Below are 23,698 nucleotides of genomic sequence, written 5' to 3' on the forward strand. Positions count from 1 at the left end.
GTGATGGAGGGAGAGTGTGACAGAGGTAGTATGATGGAGGGAGAGTGTGATGGAGGGAGAGTGTGACAGAGGGAGTGTGATGGAGGGAGAGGGTGATGGAGGGAGAGTGTGATGGAAGGAGTGTGATGCAGGGAGAGGTTGATGGAGGGAGAGTGTGATGGAGGAAGAGTGAAGGAGGCAGAGTGTGATAGAGGGAGTGTGATGGAGAGAATGTGATGGATGGACAGTGCGATGGACAGAGAGTGTGATGGAGAGTATGTTATGGAGGGAGTGTGATGGAGGGAGTGTGATAGAGGGAGAGTGTGATGGAGGGAGAGTGTGATGGAGAGAGTGTGATGGAGGGAGAGTGTGATGGAGGGAGTGTGATGGAGGGAGAATGTTATGGAGGGAGTGTGGTGCAGGGAGAGTGTGATGGAGGGAATTTGATGGATGGAATGTGATGGAGGGAGTGTGATAGAGGGAGAGTGTGATGGAGGGAGTGTGTGATGGAGGGAAAGTGTTATGGAGTGAGTGTGATGGAGGGAGAGTGTGATAGAGGTAGTGTGTGATGGAGGGAGAGTGTGACAGAGGTAGTGTGATGGAGGGAGAGTGTGATGGAGGGAGAGTGTGACAGAGGGAGTGTGATGGAGGGAGAGAATGATGGAGAGAGTATGATGGAGGGAGAGTGTGATGGAGGGAGTGTGATGGAGGAAGTGTGATGGAGGGTGTGTGATAGAGGGAGAGTGTGTTGGATGGAGAGTGTGATGGAGGGAGAGTGTGATGGAGGGTGTGTGATGGAGGGAAAGAGTGATGGAGGGAGTGTATGATGTAGTTAGAGTGTGATGGAGGGAGAGTATGATGGAGGGAGAATGTGATGGAGGGAGAGTGTGATGGAGGGAGTGTGATGCAGAGGGTGTGATGGAGGGAATGAGATGGAGGGAGTGAGATGGAGGGAAAGTGAGATGGAGAGAAGGTGATGAAGGGAGAGTGTGATGGAGGGAGAGTGTGATGGAGGGAGAGTGATGGAGAAAAATTGTGATGGTGAAAATGTGGTGGAGGGGGTGTTAAGGAGGGACAGTGTGATGGACGGAGAGTGAGATGGAGGGAGAGTGTGATGGAGGGATAGTGTGATGGAGGGAGACTGTGATGGAGGGAGACTGTGATTGAGAGAATGTGACTGAGGGAGAGTGTGATGGAGGGAGTGTGATGGAGGGAATGTGATGGATGGAGAGTGTGATGGAGTGAGAGTGTGATGGAGAGAATGTGATAGAGGGAGTGTGATGGAAGGGAAGTGTGATGGAGGAGTGTGATTGAGGGAGAGTGTGATGGAGGGAGAGTGTGATGGACGGAGAGTATGATGGAGGAAGCGCGATTGAGGGAGTGTGATGGAGGGAGTGTGATAGAGGGAGAGTGTGATGGAGGGAGAGTGTGATGGAGGGCGTGTGATGGAGGGAGAATGTGATGGAGGGAGAGTGTGTTGGAGGGAGTGCAATGGAGGGAGTGTGATAGAGGGAGAGTATGATGGAGGGAGAGGGTGATGGAATGAGTGTGTGATGGAGGGAGTAAAAAAGAGGGAGAGTGTGATAGAGCGAGAGTGTGATTGAGAGAGAGTGATGGAGGGAGAGTGTGATGGAGGGACTGTGATGAAGGGAGAATGTTATGGAGGGAGTGTTTGATGAAGGGAGTGTGATGGAGGGAGAGGGTGATGGACTGAGCGTGTGATGGAGTGAGTAAAATGGAGGGAGAGTGTGATGGAGGGAGAGTGTGATGGAGAGAGCGTGATGGAGGGAGAGTGTGACAGAGGGAGTGTGATGGAGGGAGAATGTAATGGAGGGAGAGTTTGATGAAGGGAGTGTGATGGAGGGAGAGGGTGATGGAGGGAGAGTGTGATGGAAGAAGTGTGATGCAGGTAGAGGTTGATGGCGGGAGAGTGTGATGGAGGAAGAGTGAAGGAGGCAGAGTGTGATGGAGGGTGTGTGATGGAGAGAATGTGATGGATGGAGAGTGTGATGGACAGAGTCTGATGGAGAGTATGTTATGGAGGGAGTGTGATGGAGGGAGCGTGATAGAGGGAGAGTGTGAAGGAGGGAGAGTGTGATGGAGAGAGTGTGATGTAGGGAGAGTGTGATGGAGGGAGTGTGATGGAGGGAGAATGTTATGGAGGGAGAGTGTGATGGAGCGAGTGTGGTGGAGGAAGAGTGTGATGGAGGGAATTTGATGGATGGAATGTGATGGAGGGAGTGTGATAGAGGGAGAGTGTGATGGAGGGAGAGTGTGATGGAGGGAAAGTGTTATGGAGTGATTGTGATGGAGGGAGAGTGTGATGGAGAGAGTATGATGGAAGGAGAGTGTGATGGAGGGAGTGTGTTGGAGGGAGTGTGATGGAGGGTGTGTGATAGAGGGAGAGTGTGTTGGATGGAGAGTGTGATGGAGGTAGAGTGTGATTGAGGGTATGTGATGGAGGGAAAGAGTGATGAAGGGAGTGTATGATGGAGTGAGAGTGTGATGGAGGGAGATTATGATGGAGGGAGAATGTGATGGAGGGAGAGTGTGATGGAGGGAGTGTGATGCAGAGAGTGTGATGGAGGGAATGAGATGGAGGGAGTGTGATGGAGGGAAAGTGAGATGGAGAGAATGTGATGAAGGGAGAGTGTGATGGAGGGAGAATGTGATGGAGGGAGAGTGATGGAGAAAAATTGTGATGGTGAAAATGTGGTGGAGGGGGTGTTAAGGAGGGACAGTGTGATGGACGGAGAGTGTGATGGAGGGAGAGTGTGATGGAGAGAGTGTGATGGATGGTGTGTGATGGAGGGAGTGTGATGGAGGGAGAGTGTGATGGAGGGAGTGTGAGATGCAGGTAGAGTGTGATGGAGGGAGGGTGATGGAGAGAGTGTGATGGAGGGAGAGTGTGATGGAGGGATAGTGTGATGGAGGGAGACTGTGATTGAGAGAATGTGACTGAGGGAGAGTGTGATGGAGGGAGTGTGATGGAGGGAATGTGATGGATGGAGAGTGTGATGGAGTGAGAGTGTGATGGAGAGAATGTGATGGAGGGAGTGTGATGGAAGGGGAGTGTGACGAGGGAGTGTGATTGAGGGAGAGTGTGATGGATGGAGAGTGTGATGGAGGGAGTGTGATGGACGGAGAGTATGATGGAGGAAGCGCGATTGAGGGAGTGTGATGGAGGGAGTGTGATAGAGGGAGAGTGTGATGGAGGGAGAGTGTGATGGAGGGCATGTGATGGAGGGAGAATGTGATGGAGCGAGAGTGTGTTGGAGGGAGTGCAATGGAGGGAGTGTGATAGAGGGAGAGTATGATGGAAGGAGAGGGTGATGGAATGAGCGTGTGATGGAGGGAATAAAATGGAGGGAGAGTGTGATAGAGTGAGAGTGTGATTGAGAGAGTGTGATGGAGTGAGAGTGTGATGGAGGGACTGTGATGGAGGGACAATGTTATGGAGGGAGAGTTTGATGAAGGGAGTGTGATGGAGGGAGAGGGTGATGGAGGGAGAGTGTGTTGGAAGGAGAGTGTGACAGAGAGAGTGTGATGGAGGGAGAGTGTGATGGATGGAGAGTGCGATGGAGGGAGTGTGAAGGAGGGAGAATGTTATGGAGGGAGAGTGTGATGGAGGGAGTGTGATGGAGGGAGAATGTTATGGAGGGAGAGTGTGATAGAGCGAGTGTGGTGGATGGAGAGTGTGATAGAGGGAATTTGATGGATGGAATGTGATGGAGGGAGTGTGATAGAGGGAGAGTGTGATGGAGGGAGAGTGTGATGGAGGGAAAGTGTTATGGAGTGATTGTGATGGAGGGAGAGTGTGATAGCGGGAGAGTGTGATGGAGGGAGAATGTGATGGAGGGAGAGTGTGACAGAGGGAGTGTGATGGAGGGAGAATGTTATGGAGGGAGAGTTTGATGAAGGGAGTGTGATGGAGGGAGAGGGTGATGGAGGGAGAGTGTGATGGAAGGAGTTTGATGCAGGGAGAGGTTGATGGAGGGAGAGTGTAATGGAGGAAGAGTGAAGGAGGCAGAGTGTGATGGAGTGAGACTGTGATGGAGAGAATGTGATAGATGGAGAGAATGATGGAGGGAGTGTGATGGAGAGAATGTGATGGATGGACAGTGTGATGGACAGAGATTGTGATGGAGAGTATGTTATGGAGGGACTGTGATGGAGGGAGTGTGATAGAGGGAGAGTGTGATGGAGGGAGAGTGTGATGGAGGGAGTGTGATGGAGGGAGAATGTTATGGAGGGAGAGTGTGATGGAGGGTGTGTGATGGACGGAGAATGTTATGGAGGGAGAGTGTGATGGAGGGAGTGTGTTGGAGGGAGAGTGCGATGGAGGGAATTTGATGGATGGAATGTGATGGAGGGAGTGTGATAGAGGGAGAGTGTGATGGAGGGAGAGTGTGATGGAGGGAAAGTGTTATGGAGTGAGTGTGATGGAGGGAGAGTGTGATACAGGGAGAGTGTGATGGAGGGAGATTGTGATGGAGGGAGAGTGTGACAGAGGTAGTGTGATGGAGGGAGAGTGTGATGGAGGGAGAGTGTGAAAGAGGGAGTGTAATGGAGGGAGAGTGTGATGGAGAGAGTATGATGGAGGGAGAGTGTGATGGATGGAGTGTGATGGAGGGAGTGTGATGGAGGGTGTGTGATGGAGGGAGTGTGTGTTGGATGGAGAGTGTGACGGAGGGAGAGTGTGATGGAGGGTGTGTGATGGAGGGAGAGTGTGATGGAGGGAGTGTGATGCAGAGAGTGTGATGGAGGGAATGAGATGGAGAGAATGTGATGAAGGGAGAGTGTGATGGAGGGAGAGTGTGATGGAGGGAGAGTGATGGAGAAAAATTGTGATGGTGAAAATGTGGTGGAGGGAGTGTTAAGGAGGGACAGTGTGATGGACGGAGAGTGTGATGGAGGGAGAGTGTGATGGAGGGACTGTGATGGATGGTGTGTGATGGAGGGAGTGTGATGGAGGGAGAGTGTGATGGAGGGAGAGTGTGATGGAGGGATAGTGTGATGGAGGGAGACTGTGATTGAGAGAATGTGACTGAGGGAGAGTGTGATGGAGGGAGTGTGATGGAGGGAATGTGATGGATGGAGAGTGTGATGGAGTGAGAGTGTGATGGAGAGAATGCGATGGAGGGAGTGTGATGGAAGGGGAGTGTGATGGGGGAGTGTGATTGAGGGAGAGTGTGATGGATTGAGAGTGTGATGGACGGAGAGTATGATGGAGGAAGCGCGTTTGAGGGAGGGTGATGGAGGGAGTGCGATAGAGGGAGAGAATGATGGAGGGAGAGTGTGATGGAGGGCGTGTGATGGAGGGAGAATGTGATGGAGGGAGAGTGTGTTGGAGGGAGTGCAATGGAGGGAGTGTGATAGAGGGAGAGTATGATGGAGGGAGAGTGTGATGGAATGAGTGTGTGATGGAGGGAGTAAAAACGAGGGAGAGTGTGATAGAGCGAGAGTGTGATTGAGAGAGTGTGATGGAGGGAGAGTGTGATGGAGGGACTGTGATGAAGGGAGAGTGTGATGGAGGGAGAGTTTGATGAAGGGAGTGTGATGGAGGGAGAGGGTGATGGAGTGAGCATGTGATGGAGGGAGTAAAATGGAGGGAGAGTGTGATGGAGGGAGAGTGTGATGGAGAGAGTGTGATGGAGGGAGAGTGTGATGGAGGGACTGTGATGGAGGGAGAATGTTATGGAGGGAGAGTTTGATGAAGGGAGTGTGATGTAGGGAGAGTGTGATGGAGGGAGAGTGTGATGGAAGGGGTGTGATGCAGGGAGAGTGTGATGGAGAGAATGTGATAGATGGAGAGTATGATGGAGGGAGTGTGATGGAGAGAATGTGATGGATGGAGATTGTGAAGGACAGAGAGTCTGATGGAGAGTATGTTATGGAGGGAGTGTGATGGAGGGAGTGTGATAGAGGGAGAGTGTGATGGAGGGAGAGTGTGACGGAGAGAGTGTGATGGAGGGAGAGTGTGATGGAGGTAGTGTGATGGAGGGAGAATGTTATGGAGGGAGAGTGTGATGGAGGGAGAATGATGGAGGGAGAATGTTATGGAGGGAGAGTGTGATGGAGGGAGTGTCGTGGAGGGAGAGTGGGATGGAGGGAATTTGATGGATGGAATGTGATGGAGGGAGTGTGATAGAGGGAGAGTGTGATGGAGGGAGAGTGCGATGGATGGAAAGTGTTATTGAGTGAGTGTGATGGAGGGAGAGTGTGATAGAGGGAGAGTGTGATGGAGGGAGAGTGTGATGGAGGGAGAGTGTGACAGAGGTAGTGTGATGGAGGGAGAGTGTGATGGAGGGAGAGTGTGAAAGAGGGAGTGTGATGGAGGGAGAGTGTGATGGAGAGAGTATGATGGAGGGAGAGTGTGATGGATGGAGTGTGATGGAGGGAGTGTGATGGAGGGTGTGTGATGGAGGGAGTGTGTGTTGGATGGAGAGTGTGACGGAGGGAGAGTGTGATGGAGGGTGTGTGATGGAGGGAGAGTGTGATGGAGGGAGTGTGATGCAGAGAGTGTGATGGAGGGAATGAAATGGAGAGAATGTGATGAAGGGAGAGTGTGATGGAGGGAGAGTGTGATGGAGGGAGAGTGATGGAGAAAAATTGTGATGGTGAAAATGTGGTGGAGCGAGTGTTAAGGAGGGACAGTGTGATGGACGGAGAGTGTGATGGAGGGAGAGTGTGATGGAGGGACTGTGATGGATGGTGTGTGATGGAGGGAGTGTGATGGAGGGAGAGTGTGATGGAAGGAGAGTGTGATGGAGGGATAGTGTGATGGAGGGAGACTGTGATTGAGAGAATGTGACTGAGGGAGAGTGTGATGGAGGGAGTGTGATGGAGGGAATGTGATGGATGGAGAGTGTGATGGAGTGAGAGTGTGATGGAGAGAATGTGATGGAGGGAGTGTGATGGAAGGGGAGTGTGATGGGGGAGTGTGATTGAGGGAGAGTGTGATGGATTGAGAGTGTGATGGACGGAGAGTATGATGGAGGAAGCGCGTTTGAGGGAGGGTGATGGAGGGAGTGCGATTGAGGGAGAGAATGATGGAGGGAGAGTGTGATGGAGGGCGTGTGATGGAGGGAGAATGTGATGGAGGGAGAGTGTGTTGGAGGGAGTGCAATGGAGGGAGTGTGATAGAGGGAGAGTATGATGGAGGGAGAGTGTGATGGAATGAGTGTGTGATGGAGGGCGTAAAAACGAGGGAGAGTGTGATAGAGCGAGAGTGTGATTGAGAGAGTGTGATGGAGGGAGAGTGTGATGGAGGGACTGTGATGAAGGGAGAATGTTATGGAGGGAGAGTTTGATGAAGGGAGTGTAATGGAGGGAGAGGGTGATGGAGTGAGCATGTGATGGAGGGAGTAAAATGGAGGGAGAGTGTCATGGAGGGAGAGTGTGATGGAGAGAGTGTGATGGAGGGAGAGTGTGATGGAGGGACTGTGATGGAGGGAGAATGTTATGGAGGGAGAGTTTGATGAAGGGAGTGTGATGTAGGGAGAGTGTGATGGAGGGAGAGTGTGATGGAAGGGGTGTGATGCAGGGAGAGTGTGATGGAGAGAATGTGATAGATGGAGAGTATGATGGAGGGAGTGTGATGGAGAGAATGTGATGGATGGAGATTGTGAAGGACAGAGAGTCTGATGGAGAGTATGTTATGGAGGGAGTGTGATGGAGGGAGTGTGATAGAGGGAGAGTGTGATGGAGGGAGAGTGTGATGGAGAGAGTGTGATGGAGGGAGAGTGTGATGGAGGTAGTGTGATGGAGGGAGAATGTTATGGAGGGAGAGTGTGATGGAGGGAGAATGATGGAGGGAGAATGTTATGGAGGGAGAGTTTGATGGAGGGAGTGTGGTGGAGGGAGAGTGTGATGGAGGGAATTTGATGGATGGAATGTGATGGAGGGAGTGTGATAGAGGGAGAGTGTGATGGAGGGAGAGTGCGATGGAGGGAAAGTGTTATTGAGTGAGTGTGATGGAGGGAGAGTGTGATAGAGGGAGAGTGTGATGGAGGGAGAGTGTGATGGAGGGAGAGTGTGACAGAGGTAGTGTGATGGAGGGAGAATGTGATGGAGGGAGAGTGTGACACAGGGAGTGTGATGGAGGGAGAGAGTGATGGAGAGAGTATGATGGATGGAGAGTGTGATGGAGGGAGAGTGTGATGGAGGGTGTGTGATGGAGGGAAAGAGTGATGGAGGGAGTGTATGATGGAGTGAGAGTGTGATGGAGGGAGAGTATGATGGAGGGAGAATGTGATGGAGGGAGAGTGTGATGGAGGGAGAGTGTGTTGGAAGGAGAGTGTGACAGAGAGAGCGTGATGGAGGGAGAGTGGGATGGATGGAGAGTGTGATGGCGGGAGTGTAATGGAGGGAGAATGTTATGGAGGGAGAGTGTGATGGAGGGAGTGTGGTGGAGGGAGTGTGAGATGGAGGGAGTTTGATGGAGGGAATGTGATGGAGGGAGTGTGATGGAGGGAGAGTGTGATGGAGGGTGTGTGATGGAGGGAGTGTGATGGAGAGAATGTGATGTATGGAGAGTGTGATGGAGGTAAAGTGTGATGGAGAGCATGTTATGGAGGGATTGTGATGGAGGGAGTGTAATAGAGGGAGAGCGTGATGGAGGTAGAGTGTGATGGAAGGAAAGTGTGTCAGAGGGAGTGTGATGGAGGGGGAGTGTGATGGATGGAGAGGGTGAAGGAGGGAGTGTAAAGGAGGGAGAATGTTATGGAGGGAGAGTGTGATGGAGGGAGTGTGGAGGAGGGAGAGTATGATGGAGGGCGTTTGATGGAGGGAATATGATGGTGGGAGTGTGATAGAGGGAGAGTGTGATGGAGGTAGAGTGTGATGGAGGGAGAGTGTAACAGAGGTAGTGTGATGGAGGGAGAGTGTGTTGGGGAGAGTGTGATGGAGGGAGAGTGTGATGGAGGGAGTGTGATGGAGCGAGAATGTTACGGAGGGAGAGTGTGATCGAGGGAGTGTCGTGTAGACAGCGTGTGATGGAGGGAGCTTGATGGATGGAATGTGATGGAGGGAGTGTGATAGAGAGAGAGTGTGATGGAGGGAGAGTGTGATGGAGGGAGAGTGTCATGGAGGGAGTGTGAAGGAGGGAGAGTGTGATAGAGGGAGAGTGTGCTGGAGGCAGAGTGTGATGGAGGGAGAGTGTGACAGAGGGAGTGTGATGGAGGGAGAGTGTGATGGAGAGAGTGTGATGGAGGGAGCTTGTGATGGTTGGAGAGTGTCATGGAGGGAGTGTAATGGAGGGCGAATTTTATGGAGGGAGAGTGTGATGGAGGGAGTGTGCTGGAGGGAGAGTGTGATGGAGGGAGTTTGATGGAGGGAATGTGATGGAGGGAGTGTGATAGAGGGAGAGTGTTGTGGCGGGAGAGTGTGATGGAGGGAGAGTGTGGTGGATGGAGTGTGATGGAGGGAGTGTGATCGAGAGAATGTGATGGATGGAGAGTGTGATGGAGGGAGAATGTGATTGAGAGTATGTTATGGAGGGAGTCTGATGGAGGGAGTGTGATAGAGGGAGAGCGTGATGGAGGGAGAGTGTGATGGAAGGAGAGTGTGACAGAGGGAGTGTGATGGAGGGAGAGTGTGATGGAGGGAGTGTAATGGAGGGAGAATGTTATGGAGGGAGAGTGTGAAGGAGGGAGTGTGGTGGAGCGAGAGTGTGATGGAGGGTGTTTGATGGAGGGAATGTGATGAAGGGAGTGTGATAGAGGGAGAGTGCGATGGAGGGAGTGTGATGGAGGGAGAGTGTGATAGAGGGAGAGTGTGATGGAGGGAGAGTGTGATGGAGGGAGAGTGTGATAGAGGTAGTGTGATGGAGGGAGAGTGTGATGAAGAGAGTTTGATGGAGGGAGAGTGTGATGGAGGGAGTGGGATGGTGGGAGCATGTTATGGAGGGAGAGTGTGATGGAGGGAGTGTGGTGGAGGGAGATTGTGATGGAGGGAGTTTGATGGATGGAATGTGATGGAGGGAGTGTGATTGAGGGAGAGTGTGATGGAGGGAGAGTGTGATGGAAGGTGTGTGATGCAGGGAGAGTGTGATGGAGGGAGAGTGTGATGGAGGAAGAGTGACGGAGGGAGAGTGTGATGGAGGGATTGTGATGGAGAGAGTGCGATGGAAAGAGAGTGTAATGGAGGGAGAATAATATGGAGCGAGAGTTTGATGAAGGGAGTGTGGTGGAGGGAGAGTGTGATGGAGGGAGAGTGTGATGGATGGAGAGTGTGATGGAGGGAATGTGATGGATGGAGAGTATGATGGAGGAAGCGCGATTGAGGGAGTGTGATGGAGGGAGTGTGATAGAGGGAGAGTGTGATGGAGGGAGAGTGTGATGGAGGGCGTGTGATGGAGGGAGTGTGATAGAGGGAGAGTATGATGGAAGGAGAGGGTGTTGGAATGAGCGTGTGATGGAGGGAATAAAATGGAGGGAGAGTGTGATAGAGTGAGAGTGTGATTGAGAGAGTGTGATGGAGTGAGAGTGTGATGGAGGGACTGTGATGGAGGGACAATGTTATGGAGGGAGAGTTTGATGAAGGGAGTGTGATGGAGGGAGAGGGTGATGGAGGGAGTTTGATGGATGGAATGTGATGGAGGGAGTGTGATAGAGGGAGAGTGTGATGGAGGGAGAATGTTATGGAGGGAGAGTGTGATGGAGGGAGAATGATGGAGGGAGAATGTTATGGAGGGAGAGTGTGATGGAGGGAGTGTGGTGGAGGGAGAGTGTGATGGAGGGAATTTGATGGATGGAATGTGATGGAGGGAGTGTGATAGAGGGAGAGTGTGATGGAGGGAGAGTGCGATGGAGGGAATGTGTTATTGAGTGAGTGTGATGGAGGGAGAGTGTGATAGAGGGAGAGTGTGATGGAGGGAGAGTGTGATGGAGGGAGAGTGTGACAGAGGTAGTGTGATGGAGGGAGAGTGTGATGGAGGGAGAGTGTGAAAGAGGGAGTGTGATGGAGGGAGAGTGTGATGGAGAGAGTATGATGGAGGGAGAGTGTGATGGATGGAGTGTGATGGAGGGAGTGTGATGGAGGGTGTGTGATGGAGGGAATGTGTGTTGGATGGAGAGTGTGACGGAGGGAGAGTGTGATGGAGGGTGTGTGATGGAGGGAGAGTGTGATGGAGGGAGAGTGTGATGGAGGGAGAGTGATGGAGAAAAATTGTGATGGTGAAAATGTGGTGGAGGGAGTGTTAAGGAGGGACAGTGTGATGGACGGAGAGTGTGATGGAGGGAGAGTGTGATGGAGGGACTGTGATGGATGGTGTGTGATGGAGGGAGTGTGATGGAGGGAGAGTGTGATGGAGGGAGAGTGTGATGGAGGGATAGTGTGATGGAGGGAGACTGTGATTGAGAGAATGTGACTGAGGGAGAGTGTGATGGAGGGAGTGTGATGGAGGGAATGTGATGGATGGAGAGTGTGATGGAGTGAGAGTGTGATGGAGAGAATGTGATGGAGGGAGTGTGATGGAAGGGGAGTGTGATGGGGGAGTGTGATTGAGGGAGAGTGTGATGGATTGAGAGTGTGATGGACGGAGAGTATGATGGAGGAAGCGCGTTTGAGGGAGGGTGATGGAGGGAGTGCGATAGAGGGAGAGAATGATGGAGGGAGAATGTGATGGAGGGCGTGTGATGGAGGGAGAATGTGATGGAGGGAGAGTGTGTTGGAGGGAGTGCAATGGAGGGAGTGTAATAGAGGGAGAGTATGATGGAGGGAGAGTGTGATGGAATGAGTGTGTGATGGAGGGAGTAGAAACGAGGGAGAGTGTGATAGAGCGAGAGTGTGATTGAGAGAGTGTGATGGAGGGAGAGTGTGATGGAGGGACTGTGATGAAGGGAGAATGTTATGGAGGGAGAGTTTGATGAAGGGAGTGTGATGGAGGGAGAGGGTGATGGAGTGAGCATGTGATGGAGGGAGTAAAATGGAGGGAGAGTGTCATGGAGGGAGAGTGTGATGGAGAGAGTGTGATGGAGGGAGAGTGTGATGGAGGGACTGTGATGGAGGGAGAATGTTATGGAGGGAGAGTTTGATGAAGGGAGTGTGATGTAGGGAGAGTGTGATGGAGGGAGAGTGTGATGGAAGGGGTGTGATGCAGGGAGAGTGTGATGGAGAGAATGTGATAGATGGAGAGTATGATGGAGGGAGTGTGATGGAGAGAATGTGATGGATGGAGATTGTGAAGGACAGAGAGTCTGATGGAGAGTATGTTATGGAGGGAGTGTGATGGAGGGAGTGTGATAGAGGGAGAGTGTGATGGAGGGAGAGTGTGACGGAGAGAGTGTGATGGAGGGAGAGTGTGATGGAGGTAGTGTGATGGAGGGAGAATGTTATGGAGGGAGAGTGTGATGGAGGGAGAATGATGGAGGGAGAATGTTATGGAGGGAGAGTGTGATGGAGGGAGTGTGGTGGAGGGAGAGTGTGATGGAGGGAATTTGATGGATGGAATGTGATGGAGGGAGTGTGATAGAGGGAGAGTGTGATGGAGGGAGAGTGCGATGGAGGGAAAGTGTTATTGAGTGAGTGTGATGGAGGGAGAGTGTGATAGAGGGAGAGTGTGATGGAGGGAGAGTGTGATGGAGGGAGAGTGTGACAGAGGTAGTGTGATGGAGGGAGAGTGTGATGGAGGGAGAGTGTGACACAGGGAGTGTGATGGAGGGAGAGAGTGATGGAGAGAGTATGATGGATGGAGAGTGTGATGGAGGGAGAGTGTGATGGAGGGTGTGTGATGGAGGGAAAGAGTGATGGAGGGAGTGTATGATGGAGTGAGAGTGTGATGGAGGGAGAGTATGATGGAGGGAGAATGTGATGGAGGGAGAGTGTGATGGAGGGAGAGTGTGTTGGAAGGAGAGTGTGACAGAGAGAGTGTGATGGAGGGAGAGTGGGATGGATGGAGAGTGTGATGGCGGGAGTGTAATGGAGGGAGAATGTTATGGAGGGAGAGTGTGATGGAGGGAGTGTGGTGGAGGGAGTGTGAGATGGAGCGAGTTTGATGGAGGGAATGTGATGGAGGGAGTGTGATGGAGGGAGAGTGTGATGGAGGGAGTGTGATGGAGGGAGTGTGATGGAGAGAATGTGATGTATGGAGAGTGTGATGGAGGTAAAGTGTGATGGAGAGCATGTTATGGAGGGATTGTGATGGAGGGAGTGTAATAGAGGGAGAGCGTGATGGAGGTAGAGTGTGATGGAAGGAAAGTGTGTCAGAGGGAGTGTGATGGAGGGGGAGTGTGATGGATGGAGAGGGTGAAGGAGGGAGTGTAAAGGAGGGAGAATGTTATGGAGGGAGAGTGTGATGGAGGGAGTGTGGAGGAGGGAGAGTATGATGGAGGGCGTTTGATGGAGGGAATATGATGGTGGGAGTGTGATAGAGGGAGAGTGTGATGGAGGTAGAGTGTGATGGAGGGAGAGTGTAACAGAGGTAGTGTGATGGAGGGAGAGTGTGTTGGGGAGAGTGTGATGGAGGGAGAGTGTGATGGAGGGAGTGTGATGGAGCGAGAATGTTACGGAGGGCGAGTGTGATCGAGGGAGTGTCGTGTAGACAGCGTGTGATGGAGGGAGCTTGATGGATGGAATGTGATGGAGGGAGTGTGATAGAGAGAGAGTGTGATGGAGGGAGAGTGTGATGGAGGGAGAGTGTTATGGAGGGAGTGTGAAGGAGGGAGAGTGTGATAGAGGGAGAGTGTGCTGGAGGCAGAGTGTGATGGAGGGAGAGTGTGATGGAGAGAGTGTGATGGAGGGAGCTTGTGATGGTTGGAGAGTGTCATGGAGGGAGTGTAATGGAGGGCGAATTTTATGGAGGGAGAGTGTGATGGAGGGAGTGTGCTGGAGGGAGAGTGTGATGGAGGGAGTTTGATGGAGGGAATGTGATGGAGGGAGTGTGATAGAGGGAGAGTGTTGTGGCGTGAGAGTGTGATGGAGGGAGAGTGTGGTGGATGGAATGTGATGGAGGGAGTGTGATCGAGAGAATGTGATGGATGGAGAGTGTGATGGAGGGAGAATGTGATTGAGAGTATGTTATGGAGGGAGTCTGATGGAGGGAGTGTGATAGAGGGAGAGCATGATGGAGGGAGAGTGTGATGGAAGGAGAGTGTGACAGAGGGAGTGTGATGGAGGGAGAGTGTGATGGAGGGAGTGTAATGGAGGGAGAATGTTATGGAGGGAGAGTGTGAAGGAGGGAGTGTGGTGGAGCGAGAGTGTGATGGAGGGTGTTTGATGGAGGGAATGTGATGAAGGGAGTGTGATAGAGGGAGAGTGCGATGGAGGGAGTGTGATGGAGGGAGAGTGTGATAGAGGGAGAGTGTGATGGAGGGAGAGTGTGATGGAGGGAGAGTGTGATAGAGGTAGTGTGATGGAGGGAGAGTGTGATGGAGGGAGTGTGATGGAGGGAGAATGTTATGGAGGGAGAGTGTGATGGAGGGAGTGTGGTGGAGGGAGATTGTGATGGAGGGAGTTTGATGGATGGAATGTGATGGAGGGAGTGTGATTGAGGGAGCGTGTGATGGAGGGAGAGTGAGATGGAAGGTGTGTGATGCAGGGAGAGTGTGATGGAGGGAGAGTGTGATGGAGGAAGAGTGACGGAGGGAGAGTGTGATGGAGGGATTGTGATGGAGAGAGTGCGATGGAAAGAGAGTGTAATGGAGGGAGAATAATATGGAGCGAGAGTGTGATGAAGGGAGTGTGGTGGAGGGAGAGTGTGATGGAGGGAGAGTGTGATGGAGGGAGTGTGTGATGGAGGGAGTGTGATGGAGGGAGAGTGTGATAGAGGGAGAGTGTGCTGGAGGGAGAGTGTGATTGAGGGAGAGTGTGACAGAGGGAGTGTGATGGAGGCAGAGTGTGATGGAGGGAGAGTGTGATGGAGAGTATGTTATGGAGGGAGTGTGATGGAGGGAGTGTGATAGAGGGAGAGCGTGATGGAGGGAGAGTGTGATGGAAGGAGTGTTTGACAGAGAGAGTGTGATGGAGTGAGAGTGTGATGGATGGAGAGTGTGATGGAGGGAGTGTAATGGAGGGAGAATGTTAGGAAGGGAGAGTGTGATGGAGGGAGTGTGTTGGAGGGAGTGTGATAGAGGGAGAGCGTGATGGAGGGAGAGTGTGATGGAAGGAGAGTGTGACAGAGAGAGTGTGATGCAGGGAGAGTGTGATGGAGGGAGAGTGTGATGGAGGAAGAGTGAAGGAGGGCGAGTGTGATGGAGGGATTGTGATGGAGAGAGTGGGATGGAAAGAGAGTGTAATGGAGGGAGAAGGTTATGGAGGGAGAGTGTGAAGGAGGGAGTGTGGTGGAGGGAGTGTGTGATGGAGGGCGTTTGATGGAGGGAATGTAATGGAGGGAGTGTGACAGACAGAGAGTGTGATGGAGGGAGAGTGTGGTGGAAGGAGAGTGTGACAGAGAGAGTGTGATGGAGGGAGAGCGTGATGGATGGAGTGTGTGAAGGAGGGAGTGTAATGGAGGGAGATTGTTATGGAGGGAGAGTGTGATGGAGGGAGTGTGGTGGAGGGAGAGTGTGATGGAGGGAGTTTGATGGAGGGAATGTGATGGAGGGAGTGTGATAGAGGGAGAGTGTTGTGGAGGGAGAGTGTGATGGAGGGAGAGTGTGATGGAGGGAGTGTGTAGGAGGGAGTGTGATGGAGAGAATGTGATGGATGTAGAGTGTGATGGAGGGAGAGTGTGATGGAGAGTATGTTACGGAGTGAGTCTGATGGAGGGAGTGTGATAGAAGGCTAGTGTGATGGAGGGAGAGTGTGATGGATGGAGAGTGTGAAAGAGGGATTGTGATGTAGGGAGAGTGTGATGGAGGGAGAGTGTGATGGAGGGAATGTGATGGAGGGAGAGTGTGATAGAGGGAGAGTGTGATGGAGGGAGAGTGTGATGGAGGGTGTTTGATGGAGGGAATGTGATGAAGGGAGTGTGATAGAGGGAGAGTACGATGGAGGGAGTGTGATGGAGGGAGAGTGTGATAGAGGGAGAGTGTGATGGAGGAAGAGTGAAGTAGGCAGAGTGTGATGGAGGGAGTGTGATGGAGGGAGACTGTGATGGAGAGAATGTGATAGATGGAGATTGTGATGGACAGAGAGTCTGATGGAGAGTATGTTATGGAGGGAGTATGATGGAGGGAGTGTGATAGAGGGAGAGTGTGATGGAGGGAGAGTGTGATGGAGAGAGTGTGATGGAGGGAGCGTGTGATGGAGGGAGTTTGATGGAGGGAATGTGATGGAGGGAGTGTGATAGAGGGAGAGTGTTGTGGCGGGAGAGTGTGATGGAGGGAGAGTGTGGTGGACGGATTGTGATGGAGGGAGTGTGATCGAGAGAATGTGGTGGATGGAGAGTGTGATGGAGGGAGAGTGTGATTGAGAGTATGTTATGGAGGGAGTCTGATGGAGGGAGTGTGATAGAGGGAGAGCGTGATGGAGGGAGAGTGTGATGGAAGGAGAGTGTGACAGAGGGAGTGTGATGGAGGGAGTGTGTGATGGATGGAGAGTGTGATGGAGGGAGTGTAATGGAGGGAGAATGTTATGGAGGGAGAGTGTGAAGGAGGGAGTGTGGTGGAGGGAGAGTGTGATGGAGGGTGTTTGATGGAGGGAATGCGATGGAGGGAGTGTGATAGAGGGAGAGTGCGATGGAGGGAGTGTGATGGAGGGAGAGTGTGATAGAGGGAGAGTGTGATGGATGAAGAGTGAAGTAGGCAGAGTGTGATGGAGGGAGTGTGATGGAGGGAGACTGTGATGGAGAGAATGTGATAGATGGAGAGTATGATGGAGGGAGTGTGATGGAGAGAATGTGATGGATGGAGATTGTGATGGACAGAGAGTCTGATGGAGAGTATGTTATGGAGGGAGTATGATGGAGGGAGTGTGATAGAGGGAGAGAGTGATGGAGGGAGAGTGTGATGGAGAGAGTGTGATGGAGGGAGAGTGTGATGGAGGGAGTGTGATGGAGGGAGAATGTTATGGAGGGAGAGTGTGATGGAGGGAGTGTGATGGAGGGAGAATGTTATGGAGGGAGAGTGTGATGGAGGGAGTGTGGTGGAGGGAGAGTGTGATGGAGGGAATTTGATGGATGGAATGTGATGGAGGGAGTGTGGTAGAGGGAGAGTGAGATGGAGGGAGAATGTGATGGAGGGAAAGTGTTATGGAGTGAGTGTGATGGAGGGAGAGTGTGATAGAGGGAGAGTGTGATGGAGGGAGAGTGTGATGGAGGGAGAGTGTGACAGAGGTAGTGTGATGGAGGGAGAGTGTGATGGAGGGAGAGTGTGACAGAGCGAGTGTGATGGAGGGTGTGTGATAGAGGGAGAGTGTGCTGGATGGAGAGTGTGATGGAGGGAGAGTGTGATGGAGGGTGTGTGATGGAGGGAAAGAGTGATGGAGGGAGTGTATGATGGAGTGAGAGTGTGATGGAGGGAGAGTGTGATGGAGGGAGAGTGTGTTGGAAGGAGAGTGTGACAGAGAGAGTGTGATGGAGGGAGAGTGTGATGGATGGAGAGTGTGATGGAGGGTGTGTAATGGAGGGAGAATGTTATGGAGGGAGAGTGTGATGGAGGGAGTGTGGTGGAGGGAGAGTGAGATGGAGGGAGTGTGATGGAGGGAGAGTGTGATAGAGGGAGAGTGTGATGGAGGGAGAGTGTGATGGAGGGAGAGTGTGACAGAGGTAGTGTGATGGAGGGAGAGTGTGATGGAGGGAGAGTGTGACAGAGCGAGTGTGATGGAGGGTGTGTGATAGAGGGAGAGTGTGCTGGATGGAGAGTGTGATGGAGGGAGAGTGTGATGGAGGGTGTGTGATGGAGGGAAAGAGTGATGGAGGGAGTGTATGATGGAGTGAGAGTGTGATGGAGGGAGAGTGTGATGGAGGGAGAGTGTGTTGGAAGGAGAGTGTGACAGAGAGAGTGTGATGGAGGGAGAGTGTGATGGATGGAGAGTGTGATGGAGGGTGTGTAATGGAGGGAGAATGTTATGGAGGGAGAGTGTGATTGAGGGAGTGTGGTGGAGGGAGAGTGAGATGGAGGGAGTGTGATGGAGGGAGTGTGATGGAGAGAATGTGATGGATGGAGAGTGTGATGGAGGTAAAGTGTGATGGAGAGCATGTTATGGAGGGAGTGTGATGGAGGGAGTGTGATAGAGGGAGAGCGTGATGGAGGTAGAGTGTGATGGAAGAAAAGTGTGTCAGAGGGAGTGTGATGGAGGGTGAGTGTGATGGATGGAGAGTGTGATGGAGGGAGTGTAAAGGAGGGAGAATGTTATGGAGGGAGAGTGTGATGGAGGCAGCGTGGAGGAGGGAGAGTGTGAAGGAGGGCGTTTGATGGAGGTAATGTGATGGCGAGTGTGTGATAGAGGGAGAGTGTGATGGAGGGAGAGTGTGATAGAGGGAGAGTGTGATGGAGGGAGAGTGATGCAGGGAGAGTGTGATAGAGGGAGAGTGTGCTGGAGGCAGAGTGTGATGGAGGGAGAGTGTGACAGAGGGAGTGTGATGGAGGGAGAGTGTGATGGAGAGAGTGTGATGGAGGGAGAGAGCGATGGAGAGTATGTTATGGAGGGAGTGTGATGGAGGGAGTGTGATAGACGGAGAGCGTGATGGAGGGAGAGTGTGATGGAAGGAGAGTGTCACAGAGAGAATGTGATGGAGGGAGAGTGTGATGGTTGGAGAGTGTAATGGAGGGAGTGTAATGGAGGGACAATGTTATGGAGGGAGTGTGTGATGGAGGGAGTGTGCTGGAGGGAGCGTGTGATGGAGGGAGTTTGATGGAGGGAATGTGATGGAGGGAGTGTGATAGAGGGAGAGTGTTGTGGCGGGAGAGTGTGATGGAGAGAGTGTGGTGGACGGATTGTGATGGAGGGAGTGTGATCGAGAGAATGTGGTGGATGGAGAGTGTGATGGAGGGAGAGTGTGATTGAGAGTATGTTATGGAGGGAGTCTGATGGAGGGAGTGTGATAGAGGGAGAGCGTGATGGAGGGAGAGTGTGATGGAAGGAGAGTGTGACAGAGGGAGTGTGATGGAGGGAGTGTGTGATGGATGGAGAGTGTGATGGAGGGAGTGTAATGGAGGGAGAATGTTATGGAGGGAGAGTGTGAAGGAGGTAGTGTGGTGGAGGGAGAGTGTGATGGAGGGTGTTTGATGGAGGGAATGTGATGGAGGGAGTGTGATAGAGGGAGAGTGCGATGGAGGGAGTGTGATGGAGGCAGAGTGTGATAGAGGGAGAGTGTGATGGAGGGAGAGTGTGATGGAGAGAGTATGATGGAAGGAGAGTGTGATGGAGGGAGTGTGATGGAGGGAGTGTGATGGAGGGTGTGTGATAGAGGGAGAGTGTGTTGGATGGAGAGTGTGATGGAGGGAGAGTGTGATGGAGGGTATGTGATGGAGGGAAAGAGTGATGGAGGGAGTGTATGATGAGTGAGAGTGTGATGGAGGGAGATTATGATGGAGGGAGAATGTGATGGAGGGAGAGTGTGGTGGAGAGAATGAGATGGAGGGAGTGTGATGGAGGGAAAGTGAGATGGAGAGAATGTGATGAAGGGAGAGTGTGATGGAGGGTGAATGTGATGGAGGGAGAGTGATGGAGAAAAATTGTGATGGTGAAAATGTGGTGGAGGGGGTGTTAAGGAGGGCCAGTGTGATGGACGGAGAGTGTGATGGAGGGAGAGTGTGATGGAGGGAGTGTGATGGATGGTGTGTGATGGAGGGAGTGTGATGGAGGGAGAGTGTGATGGAGGGAGTGTGTGATGGAGGTAGAGTGTGATGGAAGGAGGGTGATGGAGAGAGTGTGATGGAGGGAGAGTTTGATGGCGGGATAGTGTGATGGAGGGAGACTGTGATTGAGAGAATGTGACTGAGGGAGAGTGTGATGGAGGGAGTGTGATGGAGGGAATGTGATGGATGGAGAGTGTGATGGATGGAGTGTAATGGAGGGAGAATGTTATGGAGGGAGAGTGTGATGGAGGGAGTGTGGTGGAGGGAGAGTGTGATGGAGGGAGTTTGATGGATGTAATGTGATGGAGGGAGTGTGATTGAGGGAGAGTGTGATGGAGGGAGAGTGTGATGGAAGGAGTGTGATAGAGGGAGAGTGTGATGGAGGGAGAGTGTGATGGAGGAAGAGTGAAGGAGGGAGAGTGTGATGGAGGGATTGCGATGGAGAGAGTGGGATGGAAAGAGAGTGTAATGGAGGGAGAATGTTATGGACGGTGAGTTTGATGGAGGGAGTGTGGCGGAGGGAGTGTGTTATGGAGGGCGTTTGATGGAGGGAATGTGATGGACGGAGTGTGATAGAGGGAGTGTGTGATGGAGGGAGAGTGTGATGGAGGGAGAGTGTGATGGAGGGAGTGTGATGGAGGGAGAGTGTGATAGAGGGAGCGTGTGATGGAGGGAGAGTGTGATGGAGGGATAGTGTGACAGAGGGAGTGTGATGGAGGGAGAGTGTGATGGAGAGAGTGTGATGGAGGGACATTGTGATGGAGGGAGTGTGATGGAGGGAGAATGTTATGGAGGGAGAGTGTGATGGAGGGAGTGTCGTGGAGGGAGAGTGTGATGGAGAGAGTGTGATGGAGGGACATTGTGATGGAGGGAGTGTGATGGAGGGAGAATGTTATGGAGGGAGAGTGTGATGGAGGGAGTGTCGTGGAGGGAGAGTGTGATGGAGAGAGTGTGATGGAGGGACATTGTGATGGAGGGAGTGTGATGGAGGGAGAATGTTATGGAGGGAGAGTGTGATGGAGGGAGTGTCGTGGAGGGAGAGTGTGGTGGAGGGAGTTTGATGGATGGAATGTGCTGGAGGGTGTGTGATGGAGGGAGAGTGTGATGGAGGGAGAGTGTGATAGAGGGAGAGTGTTATGGAGTGAGTGAGATGGATGGAGAGCATTATGGAGGGAGAGTGTGCTCGAGGGAGAGTGTGATTGAGGGTGAGTGTGACAGAGGGAGTGTGATGGAGGCAGAGTGTGATGGAGGGAGAGTGTGACAGAGGGAGTTTGATGGAGAGAGTGTGATGGAGGGTGAGTGTGATGTAGAGTATGCTATGGAGTGAGTGTGATGGAGGCAGTGTGATAGAGGGAGAGTGTGATGGAGGGAGAGTGTGATGGAAGGAGAGTGTGACAGAGAGAGTGTGATGGAGGGAGAGTGTGATGGATGGAGAGTGTGCTGGAGGGAGTGTAATGGAGGGAGAATGTTATGGAGGGAGAGAGTGATGGAGGGAGTGTGGTGGAGGTAGTGTGATAGAGGGATAGCGTGATGGAGGGAGAGTGTGATGGAAGGAGAGTGTGACAGAGAGAGTGAGATGCAGGGAGAGTGTGATGGAGGGAGAGTGTGATGGAGGAAGAGTGAAGGAGTGAGAGTGTGATGGAGGGATTGTGATGGAGAGAGTGGGATGGAAAGAGAGTGTAATGGAGGGAGAATGTTATGGAGGGAGAGTGTGATGGAGGGAGTGTGGTGGAGGGAGTGTGTGATGGAGGGCGTTTGATGGAGGGAATGTGATGGAGGGAGAGTGTGATGGAGGGAGAGCGTGATGGAGGGAGAGTGTGAGGGAAGGAGAGTGTGACAGAGAGAGCGTGATGGAGGGAGAGTGCGATGGATGGAGAGTGTGATGGAGGGAGTGTAATGGAGGGAGAATGTTATGGAGGGAGAGTGTGATTGAGGGAGTGTGGTGGAGGGAGAGTGTGATGGAGGGAGTTTGATGGAAGGAATGTGATGGAGGGAGTGTGATAGAGGGAGAGTGTTGTGGAGGGAGAGTGTGATGGAGGGAGTGTGGTGGAGGGAGAGTGTGATGGAGGGAGTTTGATGGAAGAAATGTGATGGAGGGAGTGTGATAGAGGGAGAGTGTTGTGGAGGGAGAGTGTGATGGAGGGAGAGTTTGATGGATGGAGTGTGATGGAGGGAGGGTGATGGAGAGAATGTGATGGATGTAGAGTGTGATGGAGGGAGAGTGTGATGGAGAGTATGTTATGGAGGGAGTCTGATGGAGGGAGTGTGATAGAAGGCTAGCATGATGGAGGGAGAGTGTGATGGATGGAGAGTGTGATGGAGGGAGTGTAATGGAGGGAGAATGTTATGGAGGGAGTGTGATAGAGGGAGAGTGGGATGGAGGGAGAGTGTGATGTAGAAGCATGTGATAGAGGGCGTGTGAAGGAGGGAGAGTGTGATATAGGGAGAGTGTGATGGAGGGAGAGTGTGATGGAGGGAGAGTGTGACAGAGGTAGTGTGATGGAGGGAGAGTGTGATGGAGAGAGTGTGATGGAGGGAATGTGTGATGGAGGGAGTGTAATGGAGGGGAAATGTTATGGATGGAGAGTGTGGTGTAGGGAGTGTGGTTGAGGGAGAGTGTGATGGTGGGAGTTTGATGGATGGAATGTGATGGAGGGAGTGTGATTGAGGGAGAGTGTGATGGAGGGAGAGAGTGATGGAGGAAGAGTGAAGGAGGGAGATTGTGATGGAGGGACTGTGATGGAGCGAGTGGGATGGAAAGAGAGTGTGATGGAGGGAGAGTGTGATGGAGGGATAGAGTTATGGAGGGAGACTGTGATGGAGAGAATGTGATTGATTGAGAGCGTGATGGAGGGAGTGTGATGGAGAGAATGTGATGGATGGAGAGTGTGATGGAGGGAGTGTAATGGAGGGAGAATGTTATGGAGGGAGTGTGATAGAGGGAGAGTGCGATGGTGGGAGAGTGTGATGTAGTGAGCGTGTGATGGAGGGAGTGTGATGGAGGGAGAGTGTGATAGACGGAGAGTGTGATGGAGGGAGAGTGTGATGGAGGGAGAGTGTGACAGAGGTAGTGTGATGGAGGGAGAGTGTGATGGAGAGAGTGTGATGGAGGGAGAGTGTGATGGAGGGAGTGTGATGGAGGGGGAATGTTATGGAGGGAGAGTGTGGTGGAGGGAGTGTGGTTGAGGGAGAGTGTGATGGTGGGAGTTTGATGGATGGAATGTGATGGAGGGAGTGTGATTGAGGGAGAGTGTGATGGAGGGAGAGAGTGATGGAAGGAGTGTGATGCAGGGAGAGTGTGATGGAGGGAGAGTGTGATGGAGGAAGAGTGAAGGAGGGAGATTGTGATGGAGGGACTGTGATGGAGAGAGTGGGATGGAAAGAGAGTGTGATGGAGGGAGAGTGTGATGGAGGGATAGAGTTATGGAGGTAGACTGTGATGGAGAGAATGTGATTGATTGAGACCGTGATGGAGGGAGTGTGATGGAGAGAATGTGATGGATGGAGAGTGTGATGGAGGGAGAGTGTGATGGAGAGTATGTTATGCAGGGAGTGTGATGGAGGGATTGTGATAGAGGGAGAGCGTGATGGAGGGAGAGTGTGATGGAGAGAGTGTGATGGAGGGAGAGTGTGATGGAGGGAGTGTGAGGGAAGGAGTGTGATGGAGGGAGTGTGATAGAGGGACAGTGTGATGGAGGGAGAGTGTGATGGAGGGAGAGTGTGATGGAGGGTGTGTGATGGAGGGAAAGAGTGATGGAGGGAGAGTGTGATGCAGTGAGATTGTGATGGAGGAAGATTGAAGGAGGGAGAATGTGATGGAGGGAGTCTGATGGAGAGAGTGTGATGGAAAGATACTATGATGGAGGGAGAGTGTGATGGAGGAATAGTGTGATGGAGGGAGACTGTGATGGAGAGAATGTGATTGATGGAGAGTGTGATGGAGGGAGTGTGATGGAGAGAATGTGATGAATGGAGAGTGTGATGGAGGGAGAGTGTGATGGAGAGTATGTTATGGAGGGAGTGTGATGCAGGGAGTG

This window comes from Carcharodon carcharias, chromosome 14 (assembly GCF_017639515.1).
Source record: "Carcharodon carcharias isolate sCarCar2 chromosome 14, sCarCar2.pri, whole genome shotgun sequence".
Taxonomy (NCBI): Eukaryota; Metazoa; Chordata; class Chondrichthyes; order Lamniformes; family Lamnidae; genus Carcharodon; species Carcharodon carcharias.